This window comes from Taeniopygia guttata, chromosome 1 (assembly GCF_048771995.1).
Source record: "Taeniopygia guttata chromosome 1, bTaeGut7.mat, whole genome shotgun sequence".
Classification (NCBI taxonomy): domain Eukaryota; kingdom Metazoa; phylum Chordata; class Aves; order Passeriformes; family Estrildidae; genus Taeniopygia; species Taeniopygia guttata.
The window spans coordinates 9,544,138-9,558,559 of record NC_133024.1 but is presented as its reverse complement, the minus strand read 5'-3'; the positions used below and the strand labels follow the sequence as shown (position 1 = coordinate 9,558,559).

At 36.8% G+C, this 14,422-nt stretch overlaps 1 protein-coding gene and 1 long non-coding RNA gene across 22 annotated transcripts in view; both read right to left on the bottom strand.

Moving 5' to 3' along the window:
- ROBO2 (roundabout guidance receptor 2) overlaps window positions 1-14,422 on the bottom strand; it is a 1,029,224-nt gene that overhangs the window by 603,929 nt on the left and 410,873 nt on the right. The window lies entirely within an intron of this gene.
- LOC140685241 (uncharacterized) overlaps window positions 983-14,422 on the bottom strand; it is a 262,181-nt gene continuing 248,741 nt past the window's right edge. The window contains exon 3 of the long non-coding RNA XR_012058547.1: window positions 983-14,422. This exon is cut by the window's right edge and continues 16,353 nt beyond it. This is a non-coding gene — a long non-coding RNA (uncharacterized lncRNA).

The window sequence follows — 14,422 nt, the reverse complement described above, 5'->3', positions numbered from 1 at the left end:
GTGACTATTACAAAACAAAAGAATCTCAAACGGTCCTTACTTTGTGTTTTACACTCTTCTTTGGGCCTACTTTCTCCCTGGGTAGCACACAATATGTACAATATATACAATATTTTAATATCTATAGATAATGAATATGAAAATAAAAATATAGAATCTATAATTCTTTAGTTAAGGGAAGGTGTGTAGATGACATTTTAATGGGGGCTTAGTCCTTGGGAGTGCTCAGCATTGGCATCAGGGGTTTGGTACCTTTCTTATTTAGCAATATCACAGAGTCAGAGTATCTTACATTGTGGTTAAAGCAGAAAAATGATAGCTGAAAACACAGTCACATAGTCAGTGTCACTGGGGCCAGGCTTTTACTTCCACAGATTGTTACTTTGGAATTAATTAAAAAAGAAAAAAAACCAAAAATATGCACACACAAAGAAACAAACAATGTATTTTGGATTTTGCAAAAGGAGGTATTTTGGCTGATCATCTAATAAGGCCATAGTTTTGTACTAATTCTCAGAGAAGTAAAATAATAGTGACAAAAGAGTTCTTAACTAATTAAGTTTTAATTCCTGTACTTAGACATTTACTTATAAGCATGAAGTTTTACTGATGACATCATTAACATGATTTATCTCTTCTTAATAATATTTTAAGATCTGTGGTGGGGACCGAACTACTGCTGTCTGACAACAATACATTTCAGCCTTGTTGCACATTTTGCAGACATGGCTCAACATACAGTATCAATCTGGCTCATGCTTAGGCTATTCTACTTGTAATGAATCCAAGAACTTCTTGATTCTGAATGGTTGCACTCAATTGACACCAATTCAGGCTGAGATTTCTCCTCAAAACTTTTCACTTACATGAGAAAAGAGTAAAATTTTCTCTTTTAATTTAAACATGACAAGTCAGTCTGTGACATTTAGGAGTTCAACACTCATCCCTACAATAGCAGATTTCTCCTTTTTTTGGATTCCTTGGTTTTACACACATGATTCTTCCCCCCTTTGTTTTCTTGACACATCTCCCCTTCTAAATTGCAAATGATAGAATACACATTTCTTCTCATTTTCTCTCCACTCAGAGCCCACAAAAAGTAAACATATAGAGCCAAAGTCGTACACATGAAATCACAATGTCAGTCATCTAATACATCTAATTTTAAACAATGAAATATGAGTATAAAACTACTATATCATAATTCTCTTCTGCTTTATAATGTCAGTCAGTGTATGGTACAAAAATCTGACTTATATGACACAGAGACACAGATACCTATTAAAAAGACAAGTTTGGCACTTTAAAGCACACAGTTCATTAGCTGATTTCAGTGTTTCCTCAAGTGATTATTTAAAGGACCATTGAATACAAAATTATGGTTGTAGAATAATATGAAGTAGCATAAAAAGCTTACAACTGGTGACATCTTTAACTTGAAACACTTGACTATACAAAATATCTTACTTTTCCCATAAATGTTTCTTGCACCTACATAACTCAAATAGAAATGCAAAATAAACCCCACAAAAATACCTTGTTAATTATCTCTACAGCCCTTTTTCATTTCAAAGTATGTTTCACATTTACACCCTTGTACTTTGCGCAAAATATAAAGAAATGAAATTTGTGGAGAGAAGCTGTTTTACAGTAATGAAAGGAGAAATCATAAATGAGACATCATCCTAAAAAGAAAAAGGCATCTCCTCTCAATTGACAGTTTGTAGAGCTTTATGTCATTTGCTATTATCTAAACCGATGGAGTCTCTTTAGCTTATCATGTTTCTAAGGTTTTGTCAGAGATATTGGTTGAGACATTCTTGAAGAACTGCCCCAGAAACCTGAAACATCCTTATTGCTTGTGTATCTATGCTGCAAACCACCATTCTGCACTACATTCCTCCCCCCTGCATCTCTTCCAGAATTTTTTTGGAGTACGGTTTAGGCTAAACACAAAGGCTGACAGGCTTTTCCAGTGGCAGAAAAAGCAGTACTTAGTGCTGAGTGAATTCACAGACAAAAAGGGTACCTGTAGTGCTACAAACCTTCTCAGGCATTGTCAGCCTTACCAGAAAACCTTGGGCATGTTTAGGTTCATGTCTGACCATGTTAACTTGAAGGAGTCACTTAAGAATAAGAAAGGTTATTTGGTGACATATGGGATCAGTTTTCTTGTTATTCTCCCTTTTACTTTATGCATCTTGACCTTTTCCAGCTATCCCAAGAGGAAGCTAATGTGATCTCAAAGAAACATGCAGGCATTGGTATATCATTGCTCTGTAGCTGAACTGAACAAGGATTCAGTTACCTTATTTATGTGGCTGAGGTTTCTTAAGGGAACTTCTGTGGCTCAACATGACTTTTGCAGACATTTGTTAATATTGTTAACAGAAATATAGCCTGGGAATACTATATTAAAATATCAATTCCTCCTCAGAAAAGAATCAGATAAATATCTGTCCAACATTACTACAGAAATAATTATTATCTCAAAGGGTGTAGTTGTGTTATCTAGCTCCCTAGTGGTTAAATTGCAAGGTCAGTTTTACAGAGAAAACTTATCTGCTACTGAAAAATAACACAGTACTAGTTTTGACACAACGTGTGCTAGTATTCTTTTGCAATTGAGGTTTTGTTTCCACTTTCATCACTTTGATAAAATTAAGACTTGATGAAGAAAAACATCATCATTGCCAGTGATGACATGTAAGAAAAAAAATATATGAAAAAAAAGACAGACTGGGAAGGAGATTATAAAAAAATAGTGATATGCACAGCAATGTATGCTACACATACACAGAACCCCTCAACAAAACAAAAAACAAACACCAAAAAAAAAGGAGATAGATATATAATTAAATATTATGCAGATCTCTCGTAAATTCCCTGGTAGCTCACACAGCCAGTGGTACCCGGAAAGTGATGCAGCACCATTCATGAGAGCACCAGCAAATCTGCTTTTCATTAGCAGCAGCGACCAGTGATCCTGGCGATACAGTGAGTCAGTCTTGGTGGTGCACTCACTTCAGCAAAGAGCCTGAGGAAGCTGCTCCACCTCCATGTCCTGCCTCCATCCCAGTGGAGCTCTCTAGGACCTCTAGGCTTCTTCATAGCTCTTGTTGTTACTCTTACAGAAAGGTGGAGAAAATTTAATGATCGGTAAAAATGCTGGAGGAACTTGACAGGGAGAAAACTGGTCCCCTGTCAGTTATGGTGTGTGGTGACATTCTCCAGCACATGACAGATCAAGCATTCCAAGGAAAGGGCCTTCTCCCTGGCAGGGCACTCTTGATCGCTTTTTTCCTCAGGACACCACCAAGAGAGTATCCAAGGGAGGGCTACAAAGATGGTGAAGGAACTTGAGGGAGAGCATGTGAGGGTGGCTGAGGTCCCTTGCTCTGTTCAGCCTGGAGAAGAAGAGACTGAGGGGAGACCTTGTTGATCTTCAACATCCTCACAAGGGGAAGTGGAGAGGCAGACATGGATCTCTTCCCTCTGGTGACCAGTGACGGGACCTGAGGGAATCGCCTGAAGCGCTGTGTTGTGGGAGGTTTGGGCTGGATATTAGTAAATGGTTCTTCCCCCAGAGGATGATCGGGCACAGAAATGGGCTTCCCAGGAAAGTGGTCACAGCACCAAACCTGACAGAGCTCAAGAAGTGTTTGGAAAATGCCATCAAGCACTTGGTGGGATTTTTGAGGTGTCCTGTGCAGGGCCAGGAATTTGACTTCGATGACCCCTGTGGATCCCGTTCAACTCGGGATAATCTATGATACCTTAATTTTTCTATAAGTGTTACACTGCCAAAAAAGTCCCATCATGCACAAAAAAATGTGGTGTAAAAGAACAATTATGAGCTGGACACTGTGGTCGACATTGTCATTGCTTTTTATAACTATGAAAAAACCTTATGCTCTAAAATGATTGGTTTCAGAATAAATTCAACCTATTCTTAAAAAAGATTTTATTTGTAACTGGAATATCAAAAATTTATTTTGTTTTATTAGGAAAAGTTGATTCATTTTTTTCCCCAGAAGTTGATCAAATCTGTGTGGTTCACTTTCCTGGTACACTTAGAAAATTTAAACAAGGCTATAGTAAGAAAGCTAACAAAATGTAGTTATAGAATGGATATTTTTTGAATCTTTGTGAAAGATTAATGATAGTTATAAAAAGCAAAGCTTACCAATCTGCTATATGACAGACAGCAGCAAATAAAAAAGCAGATTCAGGACTATTAACAAGTATAATTATATTCAGTCATTCCTTTTAAAATTGCTTAAAGCTCAGCTGGATTTAATATTTCCTTCAATCAACAACATGCAGGATGTGCGGAAGAATAAATTATGATTAAAATACAGGCAATATGAAGCAAGGAGATGTAGACCATTAATTTAATTCATGACATTTTCAACACCACTTTTATGAAAGTCATGGATTTTATTCAAATGGACTTTATAGAGCTTTTGAAGTAAGCAGTCTTTGAAGTTCCTCCTTTATTTGTTGTTACACTTATCATGAAATGTCAAAGAAAAATGGTTTATTACTATCAGAGGTGTTTTATTACTCATTTTAGGGGGATTATCAAAATGAGAATCTCCATTCAAGGACAGATTTATCAGGTCATAAATTTTGCACATTATTTTGATAATAAAAATTGGCATTGTAATTATCCATTTCCCCCAGATACTTCCTCTGGAGACAAAAACTCTACCACCTTATGAAAGTTTGACTCAGCCTACACTCATTTTTCCTGCATAATGAGGCAAGAAAATAAATTTTTAAATATAAATTGCTAAAAATAAAGCTTGGTGTTCATATATTCAATATCTATGAACTAGTCTCTATAATTATATAAGTTTCAGTAAATTTAAAGAAACATTTTGAATTCTAATATTGAATAAAGATTTTTCTTGCTTATTATCACTATTAGGAGAGTCTTGAATTATTTTTAGAGTATGATATCTATGTGTCAATAAGAGTTTATCATAAAAATTTAAAAAACCAAAATATAGATAATGATCAGAAAAAAAATGATCATTTTCTAGAATGGTTTGGGAGAAGAAATATGGGAAAGAAATAAAGAAGATAGCATTTTTTTTCAGAAGGATTCTTTATTTCTCACTGTTGCTTCAGTGCCAAATGACAGGAATGTAGAATTCTGTAAATTTCTGTCCAAGGTTGATGTACCATTGCCAGGACAGAAAAATAAGGAAGAATCACATGAACTTGCCCAGCATTCTCATTTAGGATTAAAACTGAATTTTGAATAACTTAATAATATAGAAACAACTAAGGAATTCTACATCCGAAAAGGTCTTTTGCCATTCTTGGGTAGGAGCCTGAGTAGGAGAGTTTGAGAAGTAAGAAACAAGTGCAGAGCTTAAAATTTCTTGAAGTAAAGCTTTTAAAAAGGAAAACTCAAAACATTCAGAAAGCCAGGTTTCTTGAATCCTGTCAATATTTTTAATCTCAATCCTTAGAAAACTTTGTGGGCAAATAGAAAAAATATCATGGTCTTTCCAGTCTCTGACAATTCAAGATATTTATTTAAATAATGGCTCATTGAAAAACTGCTTACATCAGTCATGTGCTTTATAAAGATCTACCACTGATTTCAGTTATTCAAATACAAACTACATTGCAAAAACTTGAGAAAGTGAGTATTTCACCCTCCTGCACCAAATGGATACCAGTCCTTGTGAACAATAGATCTGTGGCCTCTTTTGGCTCTAAATAAAAGAAACATTGAGGAGTTGTTTCTAATTAGGACATCATACATTAAATGGACTGCTGAAAGTCAGTCTTGCAGATTTACAAGGTCTTTCATACTGAGAATGATGATAAAGGTGCAGAAAAGTATGTGTTACAGTAAAACCAGTCCAGAGTACTTTTTTAAATGGCCAGAAATTAAACCCTTTTACAGGAAAATATTCTGTCTAGATTTGCCATGGCATTGCAAAAAGTCCCAGTGAAATCAAGAGAAATATTTTTGCTGTAGGGTTCTGCATGGGAAAAACCCTTCAAGTTGCCTTAATTAGATGTTTGAAAAACAAGCACAAGGATGTGTGAGTAAGTGTATATGTATTTTGTGTTGTGAAACTCAGATCTTGGTTTGAATCAGGGCTTTGATCTCTATAGTTTCTGATGGTTCATTATAAAGTCATAGCGAAATCTGAGAAGAGATTCTCCAAACACAGCACGGTTTGCAATTTGGGTCCAAATCTATAACCTGCTTTATGCTTCGTGTTTATTTTCAGACAAACAATTCTCTTCTCACCACTCCCTGAAATTTCTCTAGGGACGGGAAATAGGAAGAAAAGCAAACATCCCAAATGTAAAGTCACAAAGCCCCTAACAGAATTCCAGTTGAAACTTTAGCAAGTGTGTTGTTGGCAAACATTTACTTTTAGCAATATGCAAAAGTGTTAGGTTTTGGTATATGGATTTTGAAACTAAAAATTGACCTGAAATGTGAGTAAATGGAATTTTAGATCATGTTTGTTATCCACTAAATAATTCATTGTTCCATTTTACACATGCAGCCTTTAATTAACTTGCTGACTCAGATGCATGATGCTACTAATCCATTCATTTCCCCAAGCCCACTGAAAAGTATAAAACATGTGTGGGCACAAGCAAAAGACTGGGAGACTATTAAGGAAGAATTTTTAATCAGAAAACCTCAGACAGCTGGATCCTCTTCCCCCAGCTATGAAGACCAGATTGAGGACTGATTGATAACACCTGTTAACTACTGTCTTTTTCCTGAAGCTGTTGAGTCATAAGCATGCACAGCTATTTTTTCCTGAAATACTGGTCACAATAGCACAAATCATTTAATAATAATTCTGAGTAAAGGTTTAAAGTAGTTGCACGTACAAAGAACCAAATTTCTGCCTGACTGGAAAATATATTTAGTAAAATAGCCTTCAATGACAAGCAGAACTTGGATCTAAAATACATATATGTGTGTTTATATAAACAAATATGTCTGAAGTGGATGTATTCTTGTTGCAAACCAATTCTGCCTTAAATATATGCAAAAATATCCAACCTCTTTTCTTAGAACAACACTTAATTACTAAATGTTCTATTTGGTCTTTACAGATGTCTTTGTACATTCTTCTTCAGGGAAGAACAGATTTTTTCACCAATGAAATACAAAACAAAGGGCTTTCAATAGCATCTAACTATATGATGACACTACATAAACATGATACACTAAGAGAAATATTGGGAATTAAAAAAATAAATATTACAGCAGAATTACAGTAGCTAATAATTTTCCTTTTCTCTGTTTCAGATAAGGTAGTACATTTTGCTTGAAGACCTCTTCTCACCATATTACACAGACCTAAATTTCACTCCAGCCTGTGCTGCCTCTGCAAGGCTTTTCATAGAAAGGTATCAATAACTGTTTTCTGTGGACAAACACCACAGGAGTGAGAGACAGATGTAATTCCTTCATTCCTCTCCCTTGATCCTAGTCTACATAATTAAGTATCAGACTAGATAATCCCTTAGGTCCGTTCATTATTCCAGTCTATTTAATACCAGCATATCATTCTGGGATAGGTTACAGAGCTCTTACAGGCCTTAAAATGTGTAGGTTAAAAGATTTACAAGGTAACTGAAGTTGTGACCTCCTTCCTGGGGGAAGGGAAGAGGCATTAAAGGAAGGATAATTCAGAGAAATGTGACTTAAGTGCAGCACTAGAGCTATAACCCCGTCTTTTACCACATAGTCCCTGCTGGGTGAAATCTCCAGTTGGCCTAAAAGACTTAATCACCTCTGGCTGGATGAGTATTAGCAGTTCATTTGCATAAGTACTTGTCATTATCATTAAGTGTGTTTGCTTTCAGATATATTTAAGTCCACATTAACTCCTTCTTGCTTGACATTAGGATCTTTCAAACTGGCAGTGGATGGCTGCATTGTATTTCCTCTGAACCAGACTCCTCTTTATATCAGCTGTATTCTTTAAATACTCATCAAAGGGAAATGATTCCATCTTCTGCATGAAACATTAAGACATAATTTTGGTACAAAGTCAAGATGTGGTCACAGAGAAATGAAAATACAGGCTCTAAAGCATAAAACAGTGTATGAAATGGGGTAGAGTAACCCAGTTGCCAGAACACCTCCCCCTGGGGCTCAGAAATCTCTACTTGTCATCCTAGTTCCACACAAATCACTGCAACAGGCAACATTTTGAGTATCTGCAACTCAGTGTAAAGCAAAATCCTAGGGTTAAACATCCAGTCACTGTGTAAGAGAAGCAGATTTGCCAGGGACACAGGAAGCTTACACTCCTCTGCCATACATTCTGAGAAAAGAGCTGGACAGTTTGCTTCTGTTCATTGTATTGGCTGTATGGGCCCCATTATGGAAAAAAACTGGAAAAAAATTCCTTACTGTCAGGGTGGTGAGGCCCTGGCACAGGTTTCCCAGAGAAGCTGTGGTTGCCCCATCCCTGGAAGTGTTCAAGGCCAGATTGGATGGGGCTCTGAACAACCTGAGATAGCGGAAGGTGTCCCTGAGCATGGCAGGGGGTTGAAGCAAAATCACCTTTAAGGTCCCTCCCAACCCAGGCAATTCTCTGATTCTGCAGACCCTGTGAGGAGGTGACACCTCAGGAAGAAGAATCAGAGAGGTGTCAGTAGAACCACAGCACGGCTGTTTGGGGCTGGCAACCCCAGCCTTCCTCAAAGTCTGAGCAGCTCGGTGGTAATCCTGGGCAAGGACCTTTCCAAGGATCTCTCTCCTTTTGTCCCAGAACATGAAAATTTTGGACTTTCTAAGACAAAGACAACTAGCCTTTGAGATGAGGGCACTGAAGCCTAGGGAATGCAAAATACTCCACAAGACAGGGACAGATTATTTATCTGCTGGTTGTGGTCAATAACCAAGAAGAGAATCCTGCCTCTACAGCTTACTTTATGGACTTCTAAACATTTTAAATTAGTAAAATCAGAAGAAAATTTGATATCTAAAATGAAATGATAAACCTCTGATGAACATTAAAAATCTTGTAAGCTAAAGAATCACATCCCTTTCACTTGGTCTCCTTCAGGGCATATGAGTCCTGAGGGACTTTTTTCTACCTAATTTTGGAGAGCATCCATCTTAAAAAAACTTATTACTCTGAAGAGAGAACATTTTCAGAATGAGAAAAGAGTTGTAACTAAAAGTAAAACTGAAATTTTGTGTTCCACTGCATAGGAAAGCAGCCTAACAATGAAGCTACTGATATAGAAGTTAAGGGCTATGTAACAGTGGCTTTACTCTAAAAGCATTTGAACATAGTTTTAAAACAAGACATTTAAAAATTATTTAGAATAAATATCTCATAAATATTATTTTATAAGAGACTTCTTTCACCTAACATGTTCCAGAAATGTTCAGATTTTTACAGACTGGATCTGTATTTAGGTATGGATCTGTGCAGTTTCTGACTTAGTTTTGCAGAAACAAGAGACTAGGTCAGTTCTAAGCCTACCACGACATTTAACTTATTAACTGGCAAGAACTTAAAAGAAACTTAAAAGAGCTTCTCAGGAAGATTAGACAGCTCTAAACATTTTCTCTCAACATCTGAGCAGGTTTTTTGGACCATAATTTTTACTTCAAATGTCAGATCCCCAGTTCATGTTTCCAAAATAACTGTTCACATCTTGCTCTCTGCTGACAATGAACAGATTAATGCAGTCTGTTCTTCTAATGTACACAAAGTAATATTTCAGAACATTTCCTCATACCTCCTTAAGTCAGTGGTATAAATATTCCTTACTGATTCTTGAAAATCTGGGTTACAGAAACCCCTTCTGCTGCAGTGACAAAACACGTAGTAATGACAGCCTCAGGCTTCCCCATGTAAAAGTTAGGCTGCAAACATCTTGAAAACCTTTCTTGCATTTTCATAGCATGAGACTTTAGGCAAAAAGACTAATATAATCTGCTGCTATATCAAACTAACATATTATATATTCAGGTCACATTAATAATTAATTTCTTACATATGGTATAAAAATACACATTTTACATCTATTATTTTTCTTGAGAATAACATGTGTGAACTGTATTTTGCATATAGCTTTATTTATATTTAGGGTAAACTATGTATAAACACATGTTTAGGCACTCAGAATGGATGTTTTTAATAAAAGTTAGTCAGGATTCTTAACTCATTGTTTTCTACAAGCTCACTATTAGAAGTCTTTTAGGAAAAGAATATTCAAATCCCTTAATAATTTGTTGTTTTTTGGGTTTTTTTAATATCATCTATGCTGAAACATTCATAACAGAAACTTAAGTTGGAGGGCAAAGGAAAACAGACTTGTTTAGAAATCTTAAATGGGTAAAGTAAACAAAGTGAATATCATTTGGTAGAAATCTATGAAATAGAATGATAATCTTTAGAGGAGTTTTATCAGTGTCTCGGGTGCAACATTGTTTAGCAAGTTTTCATACTTGTTTCCAAAATGGATGTGTACAGTCCTCACCTCATGCAATATTTTCATACAAGCAGAAAGCCTGAATTGCTGCTTACGTTAATGTGCACTAGGTCATGCCTGCTTTCAACAATTCATATTAAATCCACGTTATCTCTGCATGTACTTGTGATAAGCTTGTAAACCTGCAAACAACATTCATCAGTATATTCACAGCTGAAATTAATTTTGCACCTTTTCTACTAACCTCTCTTTCAAGGGATTTGTAGAAATAATTTCCTGATAACGTTGAAATGTCACTCATATTTCCCAAATTTTAATGTCAGGCATAGTCACCTCACTTCCTGAAAATATCGCAAAATACATTTTTAAAGCAAACAGGATTGAACATTTATAAATCTAACAAGAATATGATAAAAAATAACACTAGGACAGAAAAATTGTCAGCCTTAACCAACTCTGGCAACTGAGGAACCATGAATATTCCTACTTCCCCATTCCTGTTCACAACACAAACAGACCTCTGAACTTAAGCCTGTGAAATACTGACACAAGAACAGAATCTTCTGAAGCAGTTTTTACTTAGGGATTGCAAGCAATTTTTCTTTTAAACATTTATTTCAAAAGCTCTGAGAATAAACAAGAACAAGGTATGATAGCATAGCATGTCTGCCATTCTTAATATGCTCTAAACTAGTCAAATGCATCAAATATTACTGCAAATGTGTGATACATAAAAGATTTTCCATTACAAATAGTTTCTTTTCTATTTTAACACAAAACTACAGTAAATATGAAGAGCAGGTTTGTTGAACACAAGCCTATCTGAAAGAGCACTATATTTGAAACCATAGCATTCTGAATGGAAGCCAGGTAATTTTTATTTTTTCATAATTTAATTTATTCTACTTTACAGTTAGGAGATTTGGTCCTGGTACTAATACAGAAACATCCGTTTGGGACCCAGGCAGTTTGCTTGATTGTGACAATTCTTGTTCTATTTCCTGCAGATGAGATTGATAAAAGGCAGTGGTAACATTAAAAAATACATCATCACAAGTATATTTTTCTTGAAGTTGATAGCACTTCAGCCTACAGCTCACTATACACATAGTCTAAAACACAAAGCAGGAGACAGCGGAATATTACAGTACCCTTTTTTTGCCTTATTTCTACAGTCATTAGGCTAAGTGTCTTGGAAAAGAAAACTATGAAGTGTATTAATTACCAATAGCTTTCTCCCCAGAATGCTTATGCACTTCAGTCTCTTCACATGTTAAGCTCTACAGGATAATAATTTTAAAAAAGCTATTTTCTAGACAACAATGAAAATAAAAACAAAGCACCATTAAGTAAATGGGTTTTTACCTAATGGCAGTTAACTCAAGTGATTAGGTAAACTATATTAATGCACATCACTCCTTATGTCAATAATATAATATTCCCCAAAATAATTTACACAAACACAGATAAGGATTTAAGAAAATAGAAAGAGGAATTAATCTAATGCTCCCTGAGTCAATAAAGGAGTCCTGTGAAGGCAGTTCCAGTTGTTACTCACAAAACACAAGGGAGATGGGCTGGGGTAGTCACATATGGATTTGCAAAGGGAGAAGGGAGCTTTAGGTCTCCATAACGGGAATCACCAAGTGCCACAAATCATAGTGACAACTGCCAAGCTTATGAATTAGGACCTGGAATTAAGTCCCCCAAATTTGGATCTTGCTGCCATTAAATATAAAATTTTGCCTCCTAAGTACTGATGATATGTGCCATTAGATATCATGTTTAGATTCATCAATGCTAATGACCTACATGGAATAAATAGTACAGTAAAAAACTGGTCTGTAAATCTTTCCACTCTGTCTACAAAAAGTCTCAGAATAAATGAGATTAATACTGTGTTCTCTATTGGTTTCTCGAGGTTGGGATTGAAGGCACTTGAGACAGTGTTTCATGTTTGGATTCAGGTGTTTATTATTTCTTATCTATGTTACAGTCTCACTATCGTGAGTTCAGCAGCTTTTTCATTAGTAAGGCACAAAATATCTAACTAACTCTTGGTACAAGGCCTTTTAAAATTAAACTATTTAATTTAGAAAGGACACTCAGATTATTTTCCTTTTAACCCAATAACTGACCCCTCAAAGCCTGCAATGCAGACTTTTCTGTCCAGTCATAAAACATCACCCAAACCCATGAAGAAGAAGGAAGAAGAAAGTAAAGAACAACTTGCGTCCACCTTAAAACTTTCATCCTTCTTCATATTTATTTGTATATTCTAAAATCGTAAACTCTAAATTTTCTACCCTGTGATATTACAGACTTCTAACCAACTACACACTTGTAATCCCAGCGTTATTAATCAATTTAAAAAGCCTGTTCCACAACCTCAGGTCAAATTCTCTTGTACATATGTGCCTTTCAGCACAGAAAGTTTAAAATTCTCAGCATCCAGGATTCCAGCATTTCTCTGGGTTTTTGTTTTTTTTTTTGATGCACAGTGTGGCATGACAATGGCTTTTACTTTGTCTTTAAAAGTTCACTCCAAGACAAGAGAGGATGGAGTAATCCTGAAGCTGTAAATTACCATAGCTACTGTCTTTCTAAGCTAAAGCAAGAGCTGTATTACATTATATTTACAAAACTATGATATAGTTATCAAGAGAACAATGAACAGAAATGCCACAATAGCTAGTGCAGGACTGGGTAATCTGAAAAAACTGGCTGCTCATGGCTTGGATGGGTGCACTCTTCCCTGGCTAAGAACTGTCGGGATGGTGGAGCAAGGAGTGGTGGTGAATGGAGTTACATCCACCTGGGATAAGTCAGTCGTGGTGTTCCCCGGTGCTCAGTTTTGGGAATATGCTGATTAACAGCTTTATCAACAGTTCACTGCTCACTCAGTCATTCTGCAGAGAACACCAGTTTGGGTGCAAATGTTGATTTGCTGGAGGGCAGGAAGGCCTGCAGAGGGATCTGCACAGGCTCCAGCCATGGGCTGAGGTTCAATAATGCCATGTGCCTGGTCCTGCACTTGGGTCACCATAACCCCCTGCAGCCCCGCAGGATTGGGGCAGAGTGGCTGGAAAGTGGCTCATCATGATGAAAGGCTGGTCAGCAGTGACTGAACAGGAGCCAGCAGTGCCCAGGTGGCCAAGAAAGCCAGTGGCACCTGGCCTGGACCAGGGCAGTGGTGTGGCAGCAGGACCAGGGCAGTGATTGTCCCTGTGCTGGGCACTGCTGAGGTCACACCTCAATACTGCGTTCAGTTTTGGGCTCCTCACTGCAAGAAGGACATTGAGGGGATGGAGTGTGTCCAGAGAAGAGAACAGAGATGGGGAAGGGTCTGGAGCACAGGTCTGATGAGGAGCAGCTGAGGGAGCTGGGGGTGTTTGATCTGGAGAAAAGGAGCCTCAAAAGGGACATTATCACTCTCTACAACTCCCTGAAAAGAGAGGTTAGTCTGGTGGGGATTGGGTTCTTTTCCTAGGAAACAAGCAATCAAATGAGAGGAAGTGACCTCACACTGCAACAGAGGATGTTTGGAATGGATAGTGGGAAAAAATTCTACATGGAAAATATTGTAAAGATGGTCCAATGAACAGGCTGCCCAGGAGAGTGGAGTCACCATCCCTGGAGGTATTAAAATGGATGCAGATGTGACACTGAGGGACATAGTTTAGTGGTGAACTTGGTGTTTTGGGGTTTATGATTGGACTTGATCTTAGAAGCATTTCTCAGCCTGAAAGGTCTTATGATTCCATTCTAAACTTCATTCTATTATAATCTATGGGGAGAGATCATTTCACAATTCCTGCAAATACTGATTTCTTCCCTTTAATGTCTTTCAGAATACTCAAGCTTAAACTGAAACTTTGGTAGTTTTTATTGAGGGTCCCATGAGAAAATGGTATGCACTGATCAATAATATCAGTTTGCAAATTCTGACTCTTTCATTTTGACT